At 30.4% G+C, this 16,399-nt stretch overlaps 1 protein-coding gene and 1 non-coding gene across 3 annotated transcripts in view; one reads left to right on the top strand and one right to left on the bottom strand.

The window, feature by feature from the left end:
• Positions 1-9,468: 9,468 nt before the first annotated feature.
• LOC124814495 (uncharacterized) lies at positions 9,469-10,186 on the top strand. Its single transcript, XR_010638803.1, has 2 exons — positions 9,469-9,646; positions 9,807-10,186. It is a non-coding gene; the product is annotated as an uncharacterized LOC124814495 (transcript).
• A 4,806-nt stretch (positions 10,187-14,992) lies between these two features.
• Positions 14,993-16,399, bottom strand: part of LOC100210361 (ephrin type-A receptor 4a) — a 52,909-nt gene continuing 51,502 nt past the window's right edge. For both annotated transcript variants that reach the window (XM_065799822.1, XM_065799821.1), the window contains one exon: positions 14,993-15,224. The gene's annotated coding sequence lies outside the window, so the exon portion shown is untranslated. The remainder of the gene's footprint in view (positions 15,225-16,399) is intronic.

A 16,399-nucleotide genomic window follows, 5' to 3' on the forward strand; every position in this document is an offset into this window, starting at 1 on the left:
CATTTTTTAGATACAAATCCATCAAGCAATAAAAAGATTCCCTTACCCTTGTTTTTCCAGATAAATAGCTTAGTAATAATTACCTTCTGTAAGATCTTTGAAAGAAATCTTTTATTGGTAGTCTGCTTGCATTTAGTTATAAAAACTTCCGTGGCAAAGTACTGAAAATTTAAGTAACTGAACCAAATTAAGTCTTTATCGGCTTTCATTTTCATCTATATATGGTATTTGTTTTTAAAATTTCGCCTAAGGCTGAAAGGTAAGGCCAACACTAATGTTTGATCATAGTCCAAGGACTTTAGTTATATACAATTTTATAGGCAAGACTTACATATTGTATGAGACATTATTCCAGAACTGGGCAATGTCTCATACAATATGTAAGTCTTGCCTATAAAATTGTATATTACTAAAGTGGACGAACTCAAATTTAGAACTAAAGTTGATCAAAAACTAAAAAAGACTAATAAAACAATTGAACATATTTTTTTATGTAGTTTATTATGTTGTTAACAAAACTTAAAACTTTTGAATCATACTATAAATCACTAAAAAAGTTTTAAATCACATTTTCCCTAACAAACAATATTTTTATTTGGACAAAACAAGGTGGACATTCAAAAAATCGATTGGAAATTCAAAAAAATTCAAAAATTAACTTAATATTTGGTAGGACCTCCTTTACTTTTAATTACTGCTTTTATTCTCCAAGGCAAAGACTCAATTAATGAGTCAATAACTCTCATATCAATCTCTCGCCAGGTCTTCTCGATTTGTTCAAATAATTCCTTACTGGTCTTCACATTTGCAGTCTCAATCTTATTTGTCAATTATTTCCCACAAATTTTCTATGGGATTCAAGTCAGGGCTTTGTGCAGGCTACTCCATTAAGGCGATATTCTTGTCCTTGAACCATTATTTTACAATTTTTGACGTATGTTTGGGAGAATTGTCCCAAACATACGTCAAAAATTACGATCATTACATCCCCAAACCATAGAAGATGTTCCATGCTTAACACTCTTCTTGGTATATTTAGTATTGAATCTGGTGTTCTTTGGTTCTTGCCGTCGCTTCCAAAAAGGTTATATTTTGATTCATCACTAAAAAGTATGTTTTTCCACTGGTCTACAGTCCAATTTTGGTGTGCTTTGGCAAACGCAAGTCTTGGCTTTCTATTTTTAAAAGAAGTTAGTGGTTTCTTGGCAGGCATTCGAGAAAACAATTTTGCTTCGTTAGCTTTTCGTCGCACTGTGTGATTAGAGATTTGTAGTTCATGTTTTCGGGTTAATTTTGTGGATGACAAAAATGGATCTTTTTTAAGCTCTTTAACAATTATTCGATCTAGTCTTTGTGATGTTTTTCTTGGACGTCCACCCCGATGGTTTGTTTTATAGCAATCACGAGATCCAAATGATTTGACAGTTTTGCTTACAGTCGATTTAGCTATATTATGTTTTCTACAAATTTCAGCTTGACGTTTTCCGCATTTAAAATCTTTAATAATATTCTCACGTAAAACACTTCCTAATTTGTCCAAAACCTGTTTTATTATTTTTGAGTAATGTTATGATAAAAGTGAATACAAAAGAATACGGTAAATTGAATAAAGACAATGAAATCTTATAAAAAAATCTTCGTTTTGATTTGTCCACCTTGTTTTGTCCAAGGAGAAATGTAGATTGTTGAGAAAAATGTGTTATACATTTTTTTGTGATTCTTAGTATGATTCAAACGTTTTAAATTTTGTTAAGAACATAATAAACTATTTAAAAATTAATATATACAATTGTTTTACTAGCTCTTTTAAGTTTTTGATCAACTTTTGTTCTAAACTTGAGTTTGTCCACCATGTTTTGTTCGATACTGTAAATGTATGATTAGTACATTTTAATAGATTAAATAATTTTGTGACTAAGACAAAAATCCCTCAAATTATTCAATTAAACTTTAAGTTATGTTGTGGAATGAGTCTATACGCAATCAATCGATAAGAAAAAAAGCAACTCAATTTCAGATTTAAGGTATTTTTTTTTTTTAATAATGCTTTTCCATTAACTCTTTATATTCTGTGCTTTATATTCAGAAGATTTTATTTAGAATAATATCAGTATCTGCCCGACAGTGTTATTTCCGCCAGAAGAATAGCTGTCAAGTTTGTAATCCGGCAACTCTAGCTTGACGTAACTTTAAGTAAATACTCTCCGGACGTATATCCCTATCACTAATTGTCCGTTTGGTCACGTGGTACGCTCGCCGGATAAATATATCCGTCGCTATAAATCCGTTCAGTCACGTGATACTTCGCCGGACAAATAGTGCAGAAGATATTTGTCCGGACGCGTAGACACTGCCTATTCACAAAAGGGCTGTAAATCTTGGCTCGTGTTTGTGAACGGCTCGGTGATCGGCTCGAAAAGAGCTCGTTCATGTTCAGCTCGAATGGTAAACGAGCCGGGCTTGAACAAAAAATTAGGCTCGTTTATTAAACGAGCCGAGCTTGAACATCATAGGCTCGTTCGTATAGGCTCGATTAAAGCTCGAATATATATATATATATATATATATATATATATATATATATATATATATATATATATATATATATATATATATATATATATATATATATATATGATATATATATATATATATATATATATATATATATATATATATATATATATATATATATATATATATATATATATATATATATATATATATATCCAATGCAATGAGAGCAAGACTTATATTTGTGAAAATGTAATTTAAACTATTAGAGTGCAGTGTTTAATAGGAGTTATTATGTTTGTGAGAGTTTACATTATGTTTGAACATTGAACTATTAGTTTTAACTTTTATTTTGAACTATTAGATTTGTAGAATCTTATTTCATTATGTTGTTTATTTGCATGTTTAATAGACTGTAGGATTGTTTATGTTGTTTGTTGATTTGGACTTGCATTATTTACAGACGAGCCTTTAACGAACAATTTTTTTTTACTAAACGAGCTTTAAACTAACAGGTTACAATAATTATTTCGAGTTTTAAGCCAGTCGAGCTCGAGCAACATATAAAACGAGCCGAGCCCAAACAATACTAATCCTTAACGAGCCGAACTCGAACAAAGAATCTCATGTTCGAAACGAGCTCGAGCCGAGCCTGAACACTCTTAATATGTAAACGAGCCAAGCCGAGCCCTGGCAAGCTTGGCTCATTCGGTTCGATTTACAGGCCTAATTCACAAACCTTGTGTAACCAAAAACTTAAGTTTTGACGAAAGTTATTACTTACGCAAAAAGAATAAAAAACGGCATTCTCAACATTTTCCTAAAAACTGCTCAGCAAACTTTACGCAAAAAAAGTTACGCCTGCTATATTCTGACTTAAGTTTGGCGTAACTTTAAATCATCTAATAATATTGAAAAATGACGTTTTTATAAAAGATAAAAGATTTCAGATTTTGTTTGTTATTGCCAATAAAATATAATTTTGTATTAATTTTATACTGCTATACGTTCAGCTATTTATTTAAATAATACAACTATAATTTTTTTTTAACAACAATAGCAATATATTTACCAAAAATTTAGATGTTCTACATAAATTTGTTTTTTAAAACTTGTTTTCACCTTAAATTTAAGGTTAAAAAAGTATACAACCTATAAAATGGATGGTTTACTCTCTCATAGCCAGGCTAAAACAAGGAGAGCGACCATAGTACGGATATATCATATAGTTTTCTGGTATGCCAATAACTTATTAAATAAGTTAAGTTAATAACTAGTTACTGTCATACTTTAAAACTATATGATTTATCCATACTATACTAACTTATGGTTGTAGCTATACTATACTATCTATGCTATACTATACAAAAATATATGCAATAATATTATTGAAGTATACACTTTAACCTGCATAACTAGCATAAAGAGAGAGAGAGTCTTTCTCTCACTGTGTGTGTGTGTGTGTGTGAGAGAGAGAGAGAGAGAGAATATGTGTGCTAATATAGATACAATATTCACAAAAATATGTAATTCATTCATTAGTTTTTTAAATATCTGTTATTTTTTTAAATTTATAAATGAGAACAAGGCTATTTCAAAATACAATAATGCTAAAATTATCTCTGAGTAATCAGGCTATTGAAGTAAAAAAGTGTTATAACCTAAATATTAAACTTACTTTGAATGATGATTCTATATTTTTTAATGATTTAAATTATCCTAAGGTATTAACAGTATTAAGATTATTTTGAATAATAATTCTATGCTTTTAATTTTTCAATTATCAGGAGATATTATTAATATCTATGGATAATTTAAATTATTAAAAAAAAAGAGCATTGTTTTTCAAAGCCTAATTTCTTGGTAAGTAATATTGTTATTTGCAAATAATAAACATATTCTGTTATAGTTTAAATTGTTTTGGTAGATCTTTTATTCTTTATTTCTATATAAAATCTCATTGTTGTAGTTTATTATTGCAAAGAGCAGAAATTCCATAAAAAATTCTGCGAAAAAGTTGTGAACACCAAATAGTTATGCAAAAAATAGTTTGCGTAAGTTTTTTTCGTAACTTTTGCTCAGCTACGCAAGAGTTACGCAAAAGTTGTGAATCCGCACCCTGTTGCAAAGAACAATAACTATTCTGAACTTTTAGCAGCGCTTTAACCAACAGAGCTATCCCGGCTTTATTTTTATAGATTATTTTAATTTTTCATTGAGTTTGTTTTGTTTTACAAAGATACTTAAAAAAAAAATTGATTTTAATTAATTTGAAATAGGAGAGAGGGAGGCAGCTGTGAACATTTTTTAAACTTTTTTTAATAAATCAATATTTTAATTATTCTAAACACTTTTTTTCCTCTAAATAGTCATAACAATGATTAAGGAACAAAACTGCAGTGTTTTAATAAATTCTGAGCTAAAAATTCAGTCAGAATTTCTATTTTTTTAACACACATGAAAATGTTCAAAACTGCCCCAACCTAAGGTAGCTTTGAACACACCTGGGGCAGCTTTGAATTATCTCTGGCAAATGGAAATAACTAGAGATTTTTTTTTTTAAATAAAGCATTGATTTACTTTTAAATTTCATTAAGTTTAGGTTTTTAATAGTAAAAATATATTTTTTTAAATGCAATTTAATCTTATAATCACTCTAGAGAGTTGATCAAACAAAGTTATATAAAGCTATTTAAGTTGTAAATAGAAGCAGCTTAAAAAAAATTAAACTTTAAACTTATAAAAATTATACCAGTAAATGGTTGTGAATAAAGTTTAAGTTTCTATTAGTAACAATAGATAAAACAAGGGTTATGTAAAAATATTAAACCATCCACTGATCTAATTAAAACCTTACACTTTAAAAACACAAATGTTTGTGTTAGTGCATTGTTTAGTATGGTATTGTATTATAAAACATTTAAAAAACACTATCAATGTAATAAAGAATATATATATATATATATATATATATATATAAATATATATATATATATATATATATATATATATATATATATATATATATATATATATATATATTATATATATCGTACACCCAGATCAAGGGTGCCAAAAGTCAAAAATTATGGGTATTGAGTTATGAATGTCATTTGATAGTATGTTATGTGATGTACATGGTGACAAAATACCACAAGCCTAAAACGAATGTTTACAAAATGACAGATGCAAAAGGGACTCTTAGTTGGAAAAAATAATAAAAACTTAAAACTTCAACCCTGATTTTCTCAGTTTGACACTTTTTGTCTTGTGGCACACTTGATCTGGGTGTGCAATATATATATATATATATATATATATATATATATATATAATATATATATATATATATATATGGCTGTAAATCCTGGCTCGTGTTTGTGAACGGCTCGACAAGAGCTCGTTCATATTCGGCTTGAATGGTAAACGAGCCGGGCTTGAACAAAAAATTAGGCTGGTTTATTAAACGAGCCCAGCTTGAATATCATAGGCTCGTTCATATAGGCTCGATTAAAGCTCGATTAAAGCTCGAATATATATATATATATATATATATATATATATATATATACATATATATATATATATATATATATATATATATATATATATATATATATATATATATATATATATTTATTTATTTATTTATGTTATAATAGTATATATGTAATAAATAAAATTGTGATATTATATATATTAGTATATAATAAAAATATAGTGTTAGTGTAACCATATGAGATATGACCCAATTAACTCTTATTACACTAAATAATTGATTAATATAAACAATTTAATTACGTGAGGCTGCTATTGACTATTGTCATTTGCCAACAGGCCCAATATGTTTTAGACCATTTTTAATGGATTTAAGAGTGTAATTATTTCGAGTTTTAAACCAGTCGAACTCGAGCAATATGTAAAACGAGCCGAGCCCAAACAATACTAATCCTTAACGAGTCGAGCTCGAACAAAGAATCTCATGTTCGAAACGAGCTCGAGCCGAGCCTGAACACTCTTAATATGTAAACAAGCCAAGCCGAGCCCTGGTAAGCTTGGCTCTTTCGGCTCGATTTACAGGCCTATATATATATATATATATATATATATATATATATATATATATATATATATATATATATATATATATATATATATATATATATATATATATATATAAAATCGAAATAATTAAAAGTTAAGATGACTCAACATAGATTAAATTATTTTTTGTTTTAGCTTGGTTTTTGAGGATCTAATTTTGTTTAAAGTCTTGCCTTGCGTAAAAGATAAAAAAAAATTATTTCTTCTCTTTCTGGGGTGTCAGTAAGAATCTTAGATTTCCACTTTTTCTGCCTTTATTAGTTTTTTTACGAGGTAGAGCTTTTGGATATGGTCTTACTGATACAGGTGTTATTGTGTACTGTGATTGTAAGGCATTGCTTGTAATTTTTTGCTCATCATCCTTATAATAAATCATACAATCTTGTTTTTTCATAACTATGCCTTCAGGTGTAATAGGAATTTGGTGTGAATTATCAAAGGTAGCTATACTAAATGTTTCTATCAGAGGGCGATTAGTTACTTCAACACTTTAAAAGTTGTCATTGCAGAAAACAAGTCGTGAAAAAGGATATATTCCAGATGTGGAAAAACCTGCAACAATATTTCTGGCAATATATGTTGTAGTATATGCTGGTGTCACTATGCCAACTAAATCATGTATTGTTATTGTTATTCTTTGATTGCATACAAGCCAATCATTCTGAGAGATAACAGTTCTTGCTTGAAAGGACCATTAACTGCCGCATCCAAAGATTGCATTCTATGAGTGCAGTGAGGAGGAAATGTTAGAACTATCATTCCGTTTTCACAAGAATAATTAATGGCATCTAATGTACAATGGCTTTTATGATTATCCATTAAGAGTAAAACAGGATCCTCTTTTGAACATCTGAGTAGTTTTTTTATATGTTCTAGAACCTTTAAAAACAGTGGCCTTGTCATCCAGCCACTTGTTGGACTGTCTGCATAACCAATACAACCAGATGGTCCTCCTTTTATCATGGTGTCATGAAACTGTGCTCTTGGAAATATGAAGACAGGTGGAATGAAATTTCCTATGGCATTTCCTATTCCATATATAGTAATTAGTTGTCCACGTTCAGCAGACACACACTGTCCTACTTGTTTTGTTCCACGTGATGCTATAACATGGGGTGCTTGTACTACTGTCATAATGTTGGTTTCGTCAATATTATAAATTCTACCAGAAGTGAAATTTTTTTTTTTTAACTTTTTCATAGTTATCAAAAAACTAATTTATTTTGTGCTGATTGAAACTTGTTGAACAAGACAAACTTGTATTTTCAGATTTTCTAAGTGAAAGTTCTTGGTGACTTTTCATGAAACCCCTCTATACCAGCTTGTTTTTTTTCCATCCATTTACTTGGACATTTGCAAAGTTTCGTAGCTTAATGAAATGCTAATTCTCTTGCTTGTTTATATGTTAAGCCATAATTCATTTTAGTGCTTTTTGTTAGGTAGTCTCTTAACATTATTTCTTCGTCTTTGTTGAATACTTGTGCCAAAGTATATTTAGCTGTCAAACCGAGCTTGGTCTTAGATAAATTTTTATACTTCTTTATTCTGTAATATAAATTATTACGTTTTATATTATAAGTTTTAGCAGCTTCACTTGGCTTCATTAATCCATTTTCAACTTGGAGAACAGAATTATTAATATCTTCCTCTATGACTTCTGTCACTCTCTTTTTTTTATAATTTCGAACCAATTTTAATATTAGACAATCCGTCCTAGTCAAATGTAGTAGGTTTAGGTTGAAAATTTGATTACTTCTAAAATTTTAGTTTCATGATATTAAAGAATGGTAAAATGACTGATCTATGACGAGAACGAATTTTTTGGCGTACATTCTGAATAGAAAACCAACTTTTGGGAATTGGGGCAAATTTCCCCCCTCCCAAAGAAAAATTGTGACATACAATTTTTTTATAATTTTTTTTTCAACTTTCTTAAACAATAAAATTAATTAATAGAATTTGTAGAAAAAATATTTTTGTACATACGAAAATGTTTTTGATAAAGTTTAGATATAAGTAGTTTAATAATTTATAATATTTTTATTTCTAACTTTAAAATATTTTGTATTAATATTATATATATATATATACATATATTATATATATATATATATATATATAAAATTTGTTATGAATGTTTTTAATATAGAAACAGATATTGACTGTCAAGAAAACAAAAATACTGGTGTTAATAAAGTTCTGGTATTGGTATTTGTCAAAAATGTTACTGAAAATCATGTGAACCTTCAGATAATTTTCGAGAAAATAATGCTCAACAGACTTAAGTTCTACTTAGCAGCAGATCTTAAACTGCTAAATATAATTTTAGGCTTATCAGGACATGGAGGAAAATACTCTTGTTTACCTAGGAGAACTTTCAATAAGTTAAAGTTGCTGTTTGGAAGCTTTGCGGAAAATGGATCTAGGAAATGCTCTATGCAGATCTACAAAAATGTTATACATCCATGTCAATACATCCATGCTTGATGTAGCTGGAGATACATATGTACTTGATGTAGTTCCTCCACCAGAACTTCATTTGCTGATGAAGATTGTTACAGAGATGTTTTATGTAAAGAACCTGAAATTGCTGTATGGCTAAGTAACCATGAGATAATTTGGCAGGGATATAATGGAATTGGGTTGGATGGTAGAAATGCTAACAAAATTGGGAAGCTTTTGCCTGATTTGGAACAATATATTTTTGATCATTATCCTTCTTATCATCCAGTTGTTGAACTGGATGATAAGAAGGATATAAAATGGATAAGAAGGATATAACTACTTATAGAAATGATTAAAATCATTTTCTATAGGTAATTTATACACACACCTAACACACACACACACACACACACACACACACATATTTGTGTATGAACTATTTTTTCAATTTAAAACATATTTTTAAATTATATGATTAAATTTCAACATTAACCATGACATTTAAGTTGTCGATAAGTGCTTTGGTATGAAACTTCATGAGGGTTACGCAGATGCCATTGCAATGTATGTTAAGAAGTTAAAGGTAAATTAAAATTTGAAAATAATTTTTAAAAAAACTTTGAAAAAAAGAAATTTTAGGAAAGTAATTATTGAATATGATGTAGAAATAAACATGAAAACAATTCTTATTTATAAATATTGTCACAGGCTTACTAGCTATTTATTTTTTACTTTTGATTTAGGAGACTGAAATTTATGTTAAAATTAACTTTAACCACTATCTCTCAATGGGGTGGAAAGGTCATATTATTGAACATCACCTCGTTATTTTCTTAAACAATATTAGAATGCCATTAGGTGTATTTGCTGAGCAATGTTCAGAATTTGCTCATCTCAACATCTGAATCCAGATCAAACCATGGAGAACTACTGAGAAGAGAGTGGTTGAATACTCAAGCAATAGAGTTTAGATGATTTCATATAAATCAATCATTGGAAAGTCTGTGAAATAGTCTGTGAAAAATTTGTAAAACCCATAAGTTTATTGGATTTTTTTATTACAATACGATTACTTATCTTTTATGTAATATTGTATGTCTTATAAATTATACTTTTTGTATTATATTTTGTATAATATTTGTTATTTTAATACTCTATAAATTCATTTATAAATCATGTTGCTTTATCTATAAGTTTATACATAAGCTTAATTTTGTTTATGAGTTTGAACCTCAATTTTTCATGGACTTTCTTATTTTAATACAGGGTGGCCAGAAAAAACGGAGACAAACATTTTTAATCATTTTTTATTAAATCAACAAAAATTAAGTAAAACAACAATGAATAACAACAACATGGACCTTCCGCAATAATATTCTCAGCCGGTTTCGAAGTGGCCTTCTCCCGCGGCGATACATAAGCCCAAACGCGTCTTGAAATTTTTAGCAATGGGCCGCAGGTCTTCTGGCGACAATCGATCCCTTTTCGACGCAGCGATTGTTTCAGCGACTCCAAACTTATGTGGCGTGTAGCACAGTCCCTAGCCTCCAAAATTGATCACACGCTGTAATCCATCGGGTTGAGATCCGGCGAGTAGGGCGGCCATTCCGAAGATGTGATGAAGTCCGGAAAATGGGTCCGACACCAGTATTGAGTTTTTTTTGCCTTGTGAGCCGGGGCAGAGTCCTGTTGGAACGTCCAATTCACATCGTCGAAGTGCTGTTGGGCCTACGGAAGTACTACAGTCTCGAGAATGTCGCGTTGGTAGACTTCTTGGTTGATTTTGACTCCTTAATCCACGAAAACAAGGGGGATCTTACCGCCAGCGCAGATTCCGCCCCAGACCATAACGGACCGCGAATTTTAGCAGTGTTCGACAATGGTCGACGTACCGGGAGCCTCAGCGGACCAGCTTCTGTCGTTTTGGTGGTTGTGCGCCTGCTCGACGGTGAGCAGCTTCTCGCCCGTGAACAGGATGCGCTCCCATCGCTGAGCACCGGCCCGACGCTTGAGTTGGCGACATCTCTGGAGCCGCACACGTTTGTTTTCATCGGTGAGCTATTGAACTTTTTAGAGCTTGTAAGGCATGAGGTTAAGCTCCCTCTTTGCCATTTGTCGCACCGATTCACGTTTCATTCCGGTTTAACACAGTTTGCTTAGGCACATTAAGCTAGCAAACAATATCACATTGACGCATTCCTATGCGAAACAACTCCAAAATTGCACTACGTTTATTTGACATTCTAAAATTTTTTCTGGTCACCCTGTATATTCTAATTATTTTATTATGTCTTAGACATTATAATTGTATTATATTATACATATTTGTTATTTTAATGCTCTATAAATCTTTTTAAAAATCATTTAGATTAGCAATTCAGGACCTTTTTATATTTTAACAAGTAAAAGCTAAAACATTTTTTGAAGAAATATAATAATTTTAAAGTGTTCATCAAAAATATTTTTAAAAATTTGGGGAGGGGGAAATTTGCCCCAATTCCCTAAAAAGTTGATTTTTTTTTCAGGATGTACGCCAAACAATTTGTTCTCTTCATAGATCAGTCAGTTTACCATTTCTTAATATTATGAAACTAAAATTTTTGAAGTAATCAAATTTTCAACCTAAACCTACTACATTTGACTAGTGTCCGTAGTAATCAAGCAATACAGTGCGAGAAGTTTAAACGATTCAAAGGTGCCCCATTTGTTTTATTCAAAACTGCTTCAACAGCATTTTAAATAATAAAAAATGATTTTTTCAAACAAAATTATCTCAACTATTGATACTTTCTGCTTAATTGTAAATGTTATGAATTATTCTATATTATAAATAACATTAAGCATCTCACAAGTAAAAAACGTGGTCAGGAAAATCTTACAACTTTACATCAAAATGTTTACGGTTTGTCCTCAAAAACAAATCAATTAAATAATTTGTCCAATTTAAGCAAAATATCAGGAAAAACAGGTGACAGGTTATATTAGGCTAAATATTAACTTCACAAAATATCTTGTTTTATTAAGCTTAAATATAAAAACGCTTCAAAATGCATTTTTTCAAAGCTGCCCCCGTTCAAAGTTGCCCCCCTTTCCTCTACTTTTATAGATATTTAAACAAGCTATCAAACATATGTGTTTTATCCGATTTTAGCTCTTAACTAGCTAATATATAATAATCAAATGATGTAGCCATTGGAAAGTATGGACCTTTTTCTTTTTCTTTTTTTTTAATTTTAAGGTGCTTCAAGAGGTCTTACGGTCTAATCACAGAGTACCGTGGAAGAGTATTTAATAGGAAGCTCACGTATCCTTTCTAACCGATGTCGCAAAACTTGCCCAGAGGTGGCGTTCGAAACACGTATCCTTTGACTCTGAGGTAAGTGCGCTACAACAGCGCCACGGCTGTTCAAATTTCAAGTTTGAAAAGGCGTTTGGCACAATTTAGTCAATAATCCTAAAATATTTGTCAAAATAATATAATATCTAGAAAACAAAGATTTTTTCGAAAATATTTTGGTACTGACCTTTTAGTATGATTAGCAACAGCATATTAAAGACAATTTTACAGAGGATCACTATTGTGCAAAAATATATATTATAATATATATTTTTGTTTCTTATTGCAATACCCCATAGGTATTTTTTCAAATTTGGTTAATAAAGGTTCAATACCCATTTTCGAAAAAAAATCTTTTGCTCAAAACCCAGGGCTTTAGTTGTTATAAGGTCACAAAAATTGCGCTAATCAACTTGAATAAGATTTTTAGACTAATCCCTTAAGGGGTCGTCCATAAAGTACGTACGCCTAAAATTTTGAAACTTGAACTCCCCTTCCTCCCTGTTGCCATGCGTACTTTTAAGTCCCCACCCCCTTTAAAAAGTACGTACGTTTTTCAAATCCCCCTTCCCCCCAAACTTTTTTTTCTCAAAAAAGTTAATTGAAAAAAAAAAGTTAATTGAAAAAAAACCCTAAAGTCGACAAAAACAAGTTTTAGCCCTGCTAAAACCTGTTTTTGTCGAAAAAGAAAACTTGCAGAAAATTGGGATAGCGGAGGCCTGGGAACAAAAAGCTCTAAAACTTTTGCCTCCCCCCATTCCCTGCCCATACGTGAGGGCAAAATGTAGAAAATTTTTCAACTTTACCATGTAAAACTAAATTTAAATTTATCGACAGACTTTAATTTTTGTAGAAAAATATTGTAAATTACGAAAGTTATGACCATGCAAAATTTACACCCCTCTCATTTTGGGGTAGGAAAATTTGCATGGTCATAACTTTTGTAATTTAAAATATTTTTTTACAAAATTTAAAATCTGTCGATAAATTTAAATTTAGTTTTAAATGGTAAAGTTGAAAATTTTTGGGTTTTTAGGGCTTTTTGTTCACAGGCCTCTGCCATCCCAATATTTTGCAAGGCTTCCTCGTTTAGCATAGGTATAAACAAACTTAAGTTTGGAGTTTGCACAATGTGAAAGTGTCCTATCTGGAACATCAAAAAGTCCTGAGGGCGCCCATACATGTGTGTGCATAGAGGGAGACTATGCCCTCTACTCCCTATACCGTACATCTTTTTATGTTGGCAAACTAGGGTCTTTAGTCAGAATATAACTTTTCTACTGATTAGCTGGTTAATTGTGATAAATTAGAAAATCGAAGTACGTACTTTAAAATTGAACCCTCCCCCCCCCCCCTCATACGCTTTTTGAAGACCTTCCCCCTCCCCCGATGAGCGAACGTACTTTATGGACGACCCCTAATTACTCATAATTATGTTTGTATTTTTAGATACTATACTAGATGAAGATTTGTAACAAACAAAAAAAAAAAAGAAAAAAAAATTAAAATATATTCTCGGCTTCAAGTGAAAATCAAAAAATAACAAAAAATCATTTATCGCGTACTTTTGAAGCATGAAGTTTAGACAGACCGAAATGTTTACTATACCTATTTTATCAACTTTCAATTCTGAACCAGCCAATAAAATTCTGAACCAGCCAATAAAATTCTGAACCAGCCAATAAAATTCTGAACCAGCCAATAAACAATAATCGAGTGGAATATAGAAAAGAATGTACGTTGTTTTACTTTTAGGTTGAAAAATGCTTTCTACACCATTTGGTCTATATTGCAAAAATATTTGTCAAATTTGATGGACAATATCTGGTGAACAAAAAAATATTTTTAAAAAAAGTTGCTCTAAAATATAATTGGTGATTTTATCCTCGATTTTAAAAATAAACTGTAAAACTATTGATTTTGCACTAACTTAACTTTCTACGTTTACGTAGGAGAGGCTGAGGAGGAGAGGCTCAAAAGGCGCAACTTACGTTGTTCCAATTACAATTCTGCATCCATGTGTTTGTTTAGAACAAATTTCTTAACAGTGTTACTAGTGCTAGCCTATATAAATGTCATAACTAAATAAGGAAACTACTTATGAGGTTATCTATACCACTAACCAAGAAGAATCTATGAAATCATACTCATATTACTTTGAGTTTTTTTTCTGAAAATAAAAAACTCAATTTTATTTTACAAATAATATTTTATAAAAATTTTAAAAATAAAACTTGCAATAAAAATCTATAAAAACATACAAATGAGTATATGCATACATTGTATATATAGTAGGTACAACAACAAACTTGTAGAAAAACATTTTTTAATATTAATAAAAAAAATTAAAAAAACATTGCAAAACCTTACCATCTTTCGCAAATTCGTTTATAAAATAAGTTTTTGAGAGTTAAATTTCAAAAGATTTCAGTGTCATAGCTAAGGTATTCCTATATTGCGGATAGAGTAGCATTTTTAAGGAGCCTTTTTAAAAATGTTGCTAGTAAAACTTATAAATTGATATATATATATATATAAATATATATATATATATATATATATATATATATATATATATATATATATATATATATATATATAAAATAAAGTGACCAGAGAAAAACTTCTTTAAAAATTATTTAAACTTCAGTTATGAGAAAAAGTTATTTACTTTTCTGTAGACCAAAAATGATTGAAATGAAAGCATTTAATAACTTTTCACAACTTTGACGGGTATTTTTGCAAAAAAGTTCTTTCATGAAGGAATAAGCTTTAGTTTAGTTGATACACTTGCATGTTTGTTTTTATTGAAACCACCTTCAACCTATAAAAAGTATGAAAATTTGTATTTAATGTATTTAAACCACCTTTATTATATACAACTAATATGTATTCTTTACTAAAATATATAATCAAATACACTATATTTTACTAAAGTGAAAAACAAAATGAATTAAGCAAATAATTTATACTGAAAATATAATAGAAGAACGTTGTAATGCATGTATAATCAATTGCAACATTTATTTGCATATTTATAGTAAAAATGTAAAATATATACACATACAAGCACACACAAAATCACACACAAGCACACACAAAATCACACACAAGCACACACAAAATCACACACAAGCACACACAAAATCACACACAAGCACACACACAAAATCACACACAAGCACACACAAAATCACACACAAAATCACACACAAGCACACACAAAATCACACACAAGCACACACAAAATCACACACAAGCACACACAAAATCACACACAAGCACACACAAAATCACACACAAAATCACACACAAGCACACACAAAATCACACACAAGCACACACAAAATCACACACAAGCACACACAAAATCACACACAAAATCACACACAAGCACACACAAAATCACACACAAGCACACACAAAATCACACAAGCACACACAAGCACACACAAAATCACACACAAGCACACACAAGCACACACAAAATCACACACAAAATCACACACAAGCACACACAAAATCACACACAAGCACACACAAAATCACACACAAGCACACACAAAATCACACACAAGCACACACAAAATCATACACAAAATCACACACAAGCACACACAAAATCACACACAAGCACACACAAAATCACACACAAAATCACACACAAGCACACACAAAATCTCACACAAGCACACACAAAATCACACACAAGCACACACAAAATCACACACAAAATCACACACAAGCACACACAAAATCACACACAAGCACACACAAAATCACACACAAGCACACACAAAATCACACACAAGCACACACAAAATCACACACAAAATCACACACAAGCACACACAAAATCACACACAAAATCACACACAAGCACACACAAAATCACACACAAAATCACACACAAGCACACACAAAATCACACACAAGCACACACAAAATCACACACAATCACACACAAAATCACACACAAAATCACACACAAGCACACAC

This window comes from Hydra vulgaris, chromosome 06, assembly GCF_038396675.1.
Source record: "Hydra vulgaris chromosome 06, alternate assembly HydraT2T_AEP".
Taxonomy (NCBI): Eukaryota; Metazoa; Cnidaria; class Hydrozoa; order Anthoathecata; family Hydridae; genus Hydra; species Hydra vulgaris.